General features: G+C 45.8%; 1 protein-coding gene across 1 annotated transcript in view; it reads right to left on the minus strand.

Moving 5' to 3' along the window:
* The window catches only part of SFTPB (surfactant protein B), a 59,865-nt gene that overhangs the window by 31,496 nt on the left and 19,073 nt on the right, over positions 1–9,296 (minus strand). The gene's annotated exons all lie outside the window — the stretch shown is intronic.

Genomic DNA, 9,296 nt, shown 5'->3' on the forward strand with positions numbered 1-9,296 from the left:
ATATGAAATGAAACATGTGTGCTACTAATTATCAGCAGCATGAAAGAATATGTGTATGGGAATCAAAGTGAATGCTGCCTGGGGGATGGAAGTTGGGCTAGATGCAAAGTGTACAGCAGGCAGCAGCCGTACAGAAGTGGCTAAATGGAGACAGGATAGAATGCCTCTCTGATCTGCTGCAGATCAGAATAGAGTGGACTCCCCGAACAAGGCCTCCTGGAATGAACAATGAGATCAGTGGGTGAAAGCCAGCTCATGTACACAGAGGACTGGGTGAGTTTTGAATTTCCCCAACTGTTGGATGTGGACTGGGGGCACTGGCTAATTGTGCATCCTGGAAGCTCCTGGTAGTATTTCAGAAGATGTAGTAAGAGATTAATTCCCACCTTGACTTCGCATGAGGACCTCCAGGCTTGACATGGATATGACCACGATACAGGAATGGGCCCTTACATGTAATGCATCAATAATAGGCTTGATAGGGGCCCACAAGCTTTCAACAGGAACAGGAAATGTGTACCTGTCACAACGTGGGGGTCTCATTCGCAGCCCTCAACCACTTTAAAGAACCAAAGTTTACAATTTTTCTTAGACCTTAGAGCAGGGCTAGCCAAACGTTGTCACTCCAGTTGGAATTACAAGTCCAATATGGTCTTGCAGGACTGCATTACATTGCAAGACTCTGACAGCCCCAGGCATGATTTCCAGAGACAAATGTATTAAGGGAGTTTCACCACAGATGGGGGGGCCGAAGTTTGGCTACCCCTGCTTAGAGGAAATGAGGAAAAAAATATAACAAATAACGGACAGCAATCCGGAGAATGCCAGAGGTAATTCCTGGTGGTATAATAATATGTTAAGAGGCTTCAGTTATTTACACTAATTCAGTAATGTCTATTAACAGGGCCTACAGCAAGAAAGTTACGCTTTATGCTCTCATCATATTCTGCGTCCTTATAGTCATGAGAGAACGGCCGAGTAGAAATCATCGGTAACAAATAAAACTGTCTATCCAGTGGCAGATGGGACAGGTCAGAGGGGACATGTGTAACCTTCAGACACCCCAAGCTGGACATTGGTCTTTGCTTCTTAAGGTGCCCATACACTGCTCGATTCTCGTACGAGAATCGCGGGAAATCCCGTGATTGTACGAGAATCGTGCAGTGTATGGAAGGCGTGCGACCGTTTCTACTGTACGGTCGCACGTGTTTTGTCGAACCAGCATGCTCGAAAACCCGCCGAGAATCGTACGATTGTCGGCGGGGTTCTTCGCTGCCCGTTCTGCATTGCGGTTATCGGAAGCCCGCCCCTCAGCGGGCGGGCTTAGTACGATTGGCCCGTCCAAGGTGGGCAGATCGTACGAGCTTTCAATAAGCATACGACCATCGCAAGACAAAAGTCTTGCGATGGTCGTAAGGTGTATGGGCACCTTTAGTGTGATTGGTAATGAAAGGAAGGAATGGAGGCAGGACTGGCATGGAAGGAGACATAGGACACTCGTCTGTCTTTGTTCTCCCTAAATTCAAATTATTTTCTCATGTGGGACATTCACATCTTCATGTCAGAAATCAGCGGTTACACACATCAAACCTCCGCCCATCTATACATGCTTTCCAAACGGCCCCAATAGGCAAGGACAGCCCCAGGTTTTGACTCCCAAAGTACCAAGGCAAAATGGATGTTACTCAACTGAATACAACCATACTTGAAGTGGTGCTAAAATAAAACTGACCTGACCTATTAACCAAAATATATGCAGTTTGGGTACTTACAAAGCCATCGACAACTCCGCTCCAACCTACATCACGACCTCATCTCAAAATATCACCCAAACATACCTGATTACCTTGTTAAAGAAACTTAGAAAATATCTCAATAAAAATCTATTGTATTAAAATATCACCCAAACCGTCCTCTCCGCTCCTCTCAAGACCTCCTGCTCTCTCATTACCTCCTCCCACACTCGCCTCCAGGACTTCTCCAGAGTGTCCCCCATCCTCTGGAACTCCTCACCCCATTCTGTCCGCCTATCTGCTATGCTGCCCACCTTCAGGTGATCCTTAAAAACTCATCTCTTCAGGGAAGCCTATCTCATCTCAACATAACTGCCTTTTACTTCCTCCAATAACGCAATCCACAAAATGATTACCTTTTGTATCACTTGCCCCTCCTACTAGATTGTAAGCTCTCACGAGCAGGGCCCTCCCAACCCTATTGTTTTGAAACTGTATTGTGTTGTAAATTCTATTGTAACTGTACTGTCTCCACTATTTTGTAAATCGCTGCACAAATTGTTGGCGCTATATAAATCCTGTATAAAAATAATAATAATTTAAAAAAAAAAACGAGCATAAACACAAGGAAGCATTTCATCTACCATCATAATTCAAATGACATTCTTCTTCTTCTTATTAATAATATTATTTTATTATTATTTTAGGACAGTTTAGTAACACTTAGAGGTCTTGTCACTCCCCCAGCCTGTGACTGGATCATGGTAGAAGCAGCATATTGATGACCTCATCTCCCTCTCACTTTGCTCTCTCCTCCTATCAGCATGTCCCTTGTTAGCACATGAGCACTGCAGCATAGAAGCATGATTGCCTCCATGTGCCACCTTTCCGTCTCACAGTCTGAGATGCGTACAAGTGACCGATGTCAGGTCAAATGTAGGTATTTACACTGCTTGCATATAAATGTATTTATAAATAGAGAGCAGCATTACTTTGCATCTTTTAAAGAAGAACTGAAGCCAAAACTGTTTTTTTTCTAGTTTTAGATAGAGGAGAGAAGTGTTAGAACACCTGTCAGGTTTTTATTGCTGTTTATGTGCCCCCCTTAGGGAAATTCGCCCTCTCGATTTATCCTGGTGAATGTTATCATTGAAAGTGAAAGAAAATCCCCAATTTTGGGTTGTCACCAGAAAAGGAATAGATGGAAAATCGTCCAATGGAGACACTAGTTCTGGTGACCACCAGGGATTTCCCTCCCTTTGAAGGGATTTCCTCTCACTTCCTGCTGTGGTTATCAGACAGGAAGTGAAGGGAGAGCTCCCCATATGGGCATAGATGGTAAAAAAGTGACATGGGTTATAACTAGGGCTGGGGAAATTAAAGATTCATTTCTCGATTAATCGTTAAACTTTTTGATCAATTAAAATTATTTTGATTGCTAATGAAAACACTCACCTCTCCGCCGGCTTCAGGGAGTCCTGTCGGCGATCCTGTGACGTCACGGAAAAATTAGATTAATCGAACACGAAAATTTTAATCATTACCAGCCCTAGTTATAACCCTCCGTTACTCCATCCAAAATGTAAGTAATATAAGTTTTGGTTGCCTGGAGGTCAGCTTTAGGCCCCATTCACACCAGGGCGGAAGCGTTTCAGTGTGGTTTCCGAGCGATTTTTGAAAGGGCGTTTTTTGGCTGTTTTTCATCACTTTTGAGCACTGAAACTAAATAAAAAATGCCCAAAAACGCACTGATGAGTGCGTTCCCATTGCCATCTATATGGAAAACGCACTGATTCGCGCAAAAAAAGTAGCTCAGGGAGCATTTTGGGCGGCAGGCAGTTTGGATCGCAGGGAGCGGCGCGCTTGCATGAACGATCCCTATAGCAATGCATGGAATTGTTCATGTTGGCGGTTCAACGCGGACAAATCCGCACGACCGTTCTGTCCTGGTGTGAGCGGGGCCCTAAAGACAATCTGCCACAAGAAACACTCAAATTCTTTTATTAAATGAATTGCCAGAGACTGAAGAAACAAGGAGTAGACAGGAGTACTACAACAACAACTAAAATGTATTATGTACGCTATGACGCACTTTCACGGAATGCGTCAAAAACGTAGATTGCACTGGTGGTGCCATTTCTTGTTAGTGGCACCCCAAACGCTGCATTTTTCCAATGTGTGGACACAGAGCCGTAGCTAGCTTCTTTTGCACCCGAGGCAAGAACAGAAAATTGTGCCCCTCAACAGACCTGTGCAGTATGTGACGTCATGCGCCCCGCCTCCAGGATGGCGCAGCGCATGTTTAGAATGCGCTGGTGGCCAAATCCAAAATAGCATAAAAATTTTGTTTTCATTTTTAGTCACAATTAATTTCGTCCAAAACAAATGTTTAGTCTTTGCACATGTCTAGTAATGTGTGTGTGTGTATCATTTTTTTTTCCACTGTTGGGGGAGCTTTGGAAAAATATTAGAGTTCTAAACAGACCCCTGACATTTCCCTTTATGAAATAGAAAAAGAGATTGAGGACACAGAGTCCTCTGCCCATACAGGTGGGAGAGAGCAGCAGGGATCCGAGGAGAAGCTGGAGCCGAGGCCGCTTCTCTTCTCCCTGTGTGTTGTCCGCCTGGAGCCCCTGTAGCTAATGGCACCCTCTGCTCTCCATGGCAACAGGGGCAAGGGGGCGCAGCCAGGCCGGCCCTGACTGCACCCCCTCCCAGCTGCGCCTGAGGCAAGTGCCTCACTCGCCCCATGGTAGCTACAGCCCTGTGTGGCCACGTGTTAACACACACAAAATGTGTTACACCTGTAGCAGAGTCTGCTACAAGAGCTACTTTCTCGCATTTGTTGCGTGTGGGAAAAATCGTGCGCGAAATACATGAACGCACTTTAACGCACGCAAATGCAATGCACAATCCCGGTACGCCGAGGTATGGATGGGGCCTTAAAATCTCCCTTGTGTAGATATGCAAAAGCCCTGAGACTGCATCTCAAACGTGATGTCAGCAGCCCCAGCCGGCTCAGAGCAGTCACTTAAATGACACTCTATAGCAGGGGAGGGCAAATCCGGACTTCCGGCTGTTGTTGTGGAACTACAAGTCCCATGAGGCATTGCAAGACTAACAGTTACAGGCATGACTCCCACAGGCAGAGGCATGTTGGGATTTGTAGTTAAAGCACAGCTGGAGTTTTCCACCCCTGCTCTGTAGTATGCCCCGTGACAGGGGAGGGGCTGAATTCCCCCTTCCCCGCTCCGATCCGCCAGCGCTGACTGGCGGAACGGACGGGGGAGGGGGCGGGGACACCTGGCTCTGCCTTTAGATAGGCAGAGCCAGCTGTCAGTCACGCAGCTGGGCGGATCCCGGCACAATTGTCGTGATCCGCTTCAGCTGCGGCGTCTCAGTATACCGCGAGCAGCAGCTTGCGGTATACTGCGGCGTCTCAGTATACCGCGAGCTACAGCTTGCGGTATACTGAGCCTAGGGGGACGGGAGGACGCTAGTTTGTGTCCTCCCGTTACCCTAAGGAGAACTATGGGGAAAAGCCTTAACCCCATAGTTCTCCTTTAAGTTTTGTAGATCTAACCACAGGGGTCCTATGAGATTTTCAATCACCAGGGATCAAATGCTCCCCCTGTCAGTTCACAACATTACTCTACTTGCTCTGCCTCGGACGGAGTTGTCCTTTAACAGACCATTAAAGAGTTTCTAAACCCTCAGCTTTTTTTTGCATAATTATACTGCTAGCAAGCAGTAGATATATGCAAAAAGTTAAAGAAAAAAAAGTGCTTTAACAGTGGTTTAAACTTACCCGTGTGTTCCCTGCGCGCTCCCCGTCCGAAAATGTGAAAATTCTCTGGGGTCACGCGCATGCACAGTTTCCATTTTCGGCCGGGAGACGAGGAGAGTTGCAAGGTAAGTCTATGGACGCGTGCACCCGCATGCAGACACCGTGGGACAGGAAGTGCCAGCAGGGACAGAGGAGTCAGCGCTGGATCGGAGGGAGCAGCGCTGGAGGGACAGATGAAAACGACAGGAAAGAAGAAGAAGATCGGATTAAGAAACATCATTTAAGGCAAGTGCTGACATTAACGTTGGGGTGAGGGGAAAAAAAAGTTGCCTATAATGTCATTTTAAGTTACACAAAAAAAGAGATGGAAGGTCGGCGTTCTTCTGCCAAATAGATGCAAATTAACATTTCAATTTTCAAATCAAAATGAGAAATCCATCTCCCAGCAAGACACTGAGGATGGGGGGACACTGAGGACACCTGCAGGCACCGGCCAAGTGGTTTGGTTACATGCAAAGTGACTTCAGACTGGAGGTAAAAGAGCGCCATCTGGTGGACACACTGGGGAAGTCACATATGTGTAGAATGAAGAACAATGTAGAAAGGAAATTCCCGGCCATCATAAAAGAACAAAAAGAACATATCCCGGCGTAGCCATAGGGGGATGATACAAGAAAACTTCAAATGTAAATTAAAAAACAATAATATGTTTTATTATTTTTAATTATTACAGGTATTTATATAGCTTCGCTACATGTTGCAGCTTACCAGTCGCTATATTATGGGTGGGCAAACCTCAGCCCTCCAGCTGTTTTGGAACTACAAATCCCATGAGGCATTGCAAGATTCTCACAGCCACAGGCATGACTCCCAACAGCTCTTAGCATCCCAGGATGCTCTGGCCAGAAAGGGCACCCCCCCCCATGACCCTAAGAGATGACGTCTGAGGCAACCGACCTGCAGGGACAGCCCTGGGTAGATGCATTAGTTTTTTTAAGGCGTTTTTTAAACTTTATTCTCACCTTGTGATCCTGAGTATAACATGCTTCCTGTCCCTTGGTGGCTACACTCTCTTCTGCACTGTATCTCTAGAGAGTCATGGTTGCCACCCAGGCTGGACGTTTTGCCTTTGCTTATCTTCATGACATGAGTGATGATGGGATTAGCAGTTCACTAAAAGAAGATAACATTTTATGCTTTCGGTGCAGCTCACAGGAAGTAACAAGGACACTGAATTTCTGATGTAATCTGCATTGCTCCCGGTCCCATAGTACGAGGAGGAGATCGGTGAATGGAGGTTCGTCCATCTCCTCCCCAGCTTCTAGGGTTGCCACCTTTCTTTCAAGCGAAACCACAACACTCTAGCGACGCACAGACATTTTTTGGGGAGAATGATTTGCGGCTTATTCATATGTAAATAGCGCCACCCATTCATATGTAAATATAACAGTCAAGACTATTTTTAGTACGGCTTTACAAATGTAAACAGAGTCGCGGCGGCAAAAGCTACCGAGAGTCTGTTTAAACGGGCCCCATGCCAGTGATGTACACTGTACGTCACTGGTCATGAAGGGGTTAAAGTTAAAGCCCAATTGAAGTCACAGAATCGATATGCAGTAAGTTCGACCAACCCTCAATTTTATAGTCTGAACTTTCCTGTTATTATTATTATGTAATGAAGGAGGCACTGGATTGGATGCTCTCAGTGATGTCACAGATCTGATCAGGGATCATACATATATGAGGGCACTGGTGGAAAAGGGTGTGACTGTTAGTCAGCTCTGCCAGCACAGAGCACTGCAGTGTGAGGGCAGGAGGCAGCATTTTGGGTAGGGGTATTTACGGGCATTTCCTTGCAAACATCGGGCACAAATCACAAGAGGTGGCGGCCTATTTATCTAAAAATACTTCACCTTGGCTTTCAGCCTTTTTATAGGATAGTAGATTGTGGGTGGAGCTAAACACCAGAGGCAGGGCTTATTTTCAGTCAGAGAAGTCTCATTGCATCCAGGGCTCACATGAAAGAAGATTTTAAGGTTAATAAACACACTGGCGGTTTGTGAGCTCCCTGCTCTTAGTTTGAAGACATTGTCTATGGGATATTTTCTGTTTTAATTGAAAACCCCCATGCCTGAAGAGACTGTGGGGACCGGTCTAGCAGCCAGGTGGGACCGAGGATCTATTGACACATAGTCCACATTTGAATCCTCAGTACATCAGGGTGCAATATTCCACATTCAGTGCAGAGTTCCACATAAGGTGCAATATTCCATTGCATGTCACCCAAAGAGATGCCACCTGAGGCACCAGCCTCATTATAGGGACGGCCCTGCCCCCGCCTTACAAGACCGGTGTAGAGAACTGAGCTTCATCTGTGACACGGAAGACCTCACTATGTCTCTTCACCATTGAGACAAAACTTTCCCATCCTGCTGAAAAGAAGGGGTCACTGGCACTCCAGCGTGCTGATCAATACGCCTCTATTGACGTGTGTTTTGTGTTAAGTGATACTGATCATGTGTCAATAACGGCGTATAGATCAGCACACCGCAGTGCCAGTGACCCCTTCTCTTCTGACATTGAGCGCCACCATCCGTTTGTCACTGCCGCACCCACCTATTCCAAAGGGGCGCACCGGTCAGGAGTGCGATGAGACATTCATATTCCCATCCCCCCGGCTCCCTCGGTTGGTCTTTTGATACTCACTAGTGATGGGCCGACCCGGCCCGAGTTTGGTTTGAATTCGAACTTTAGAACACCCAAAAAGTTTGAATTTGAACTCAAACTCAATTCAAGTCTATGGGGGTAGAACTTTCAAAAACATATGTCCCCATTTTGAAGGCTTATATGCAAGTTATTAGCCATAAAAGGTGTATGGGGGTCCGGGATCTGTTCTGGGGGACAGGAATCAATGACAAAAAAACTTTAAAAAATTACCGTTTTTAAAGGAGCAGTGATTTTAACATCACTTAAAGGGTAACAATAACAATAAAAAATTCCTTTAAATATCGTGCCTGGGGGGTCCCCTTAACCTGCCTATGAAGTGGCGTCTGTACGATGTATAGAACCTGCTGCAGCAAAACTGAATACTCAGGACAATACTTAGTGACTCTGTGATCTGTCATCATGGGGCAAATTACAGATTCAATTGGAGGAATATACACTGAGTGGCCAGATTATTATGACCACCTGACGTTTGTAGGCAAATTAGCTATAATTTCACGCTGAAGTTGCTAGAGGGCCAGACCATTATAAATAGTAGGGATGTCCCGATACCGATGCTAGCATCGGAATCGGGCCCGATACAGGGCATTTTGACAAGTACTTGTCAAAATGCCCCGATGCCTAAGTACTGATGGGGTGGTCATAATAATCTGGCCACTCAGTGTATAAAATATGGCGGCTGTGCTCATTGACTGATGGCCGTAGGATTTTCTTTGGACACCTTGTAGCCTTCAGTTCTCATTACAACCACAAGATGGCGATAGACATATGCACAAGTTCTTGATGGTAACACTATAACAATGTAGGCTATTCCAGTGTTAGCGCCCATTGAGATTGGAGAGTGAGCATTTTCGGAAGCTTTTTTTAACATGTTTTTACATGCAAATTTGCACTTTCGAAGCGTTTTCCATGTGTTTACTTTCTTCAGGGGTTTTTGTTTTGGCCAATGTAAAGCAGTATCATCTGTGACCTCATAGGTCCTCGTTGTCCTTGTATCTGTTTCCTGGTTTTGTGTAGTGTTGGGGGGGGGAGGGGGGGTGTCTTGGGCTATC

Source organism: Nanorana parkeri, unplaced genomic scaffold (genome assembly GCF_000935625.1).
Source record: "Nanorana parkeri isolate BGI_ZX_2015 unplaced genomic scaffold, ASM93562v1 scaffold214, whole genome shotgun sequence".
Lineage (NCBI taxonomy): Eukaryota > Metazoa > Chordata > Amphibia > Anura > Dicroglossidae > Nanorana > Nanorana parkeri.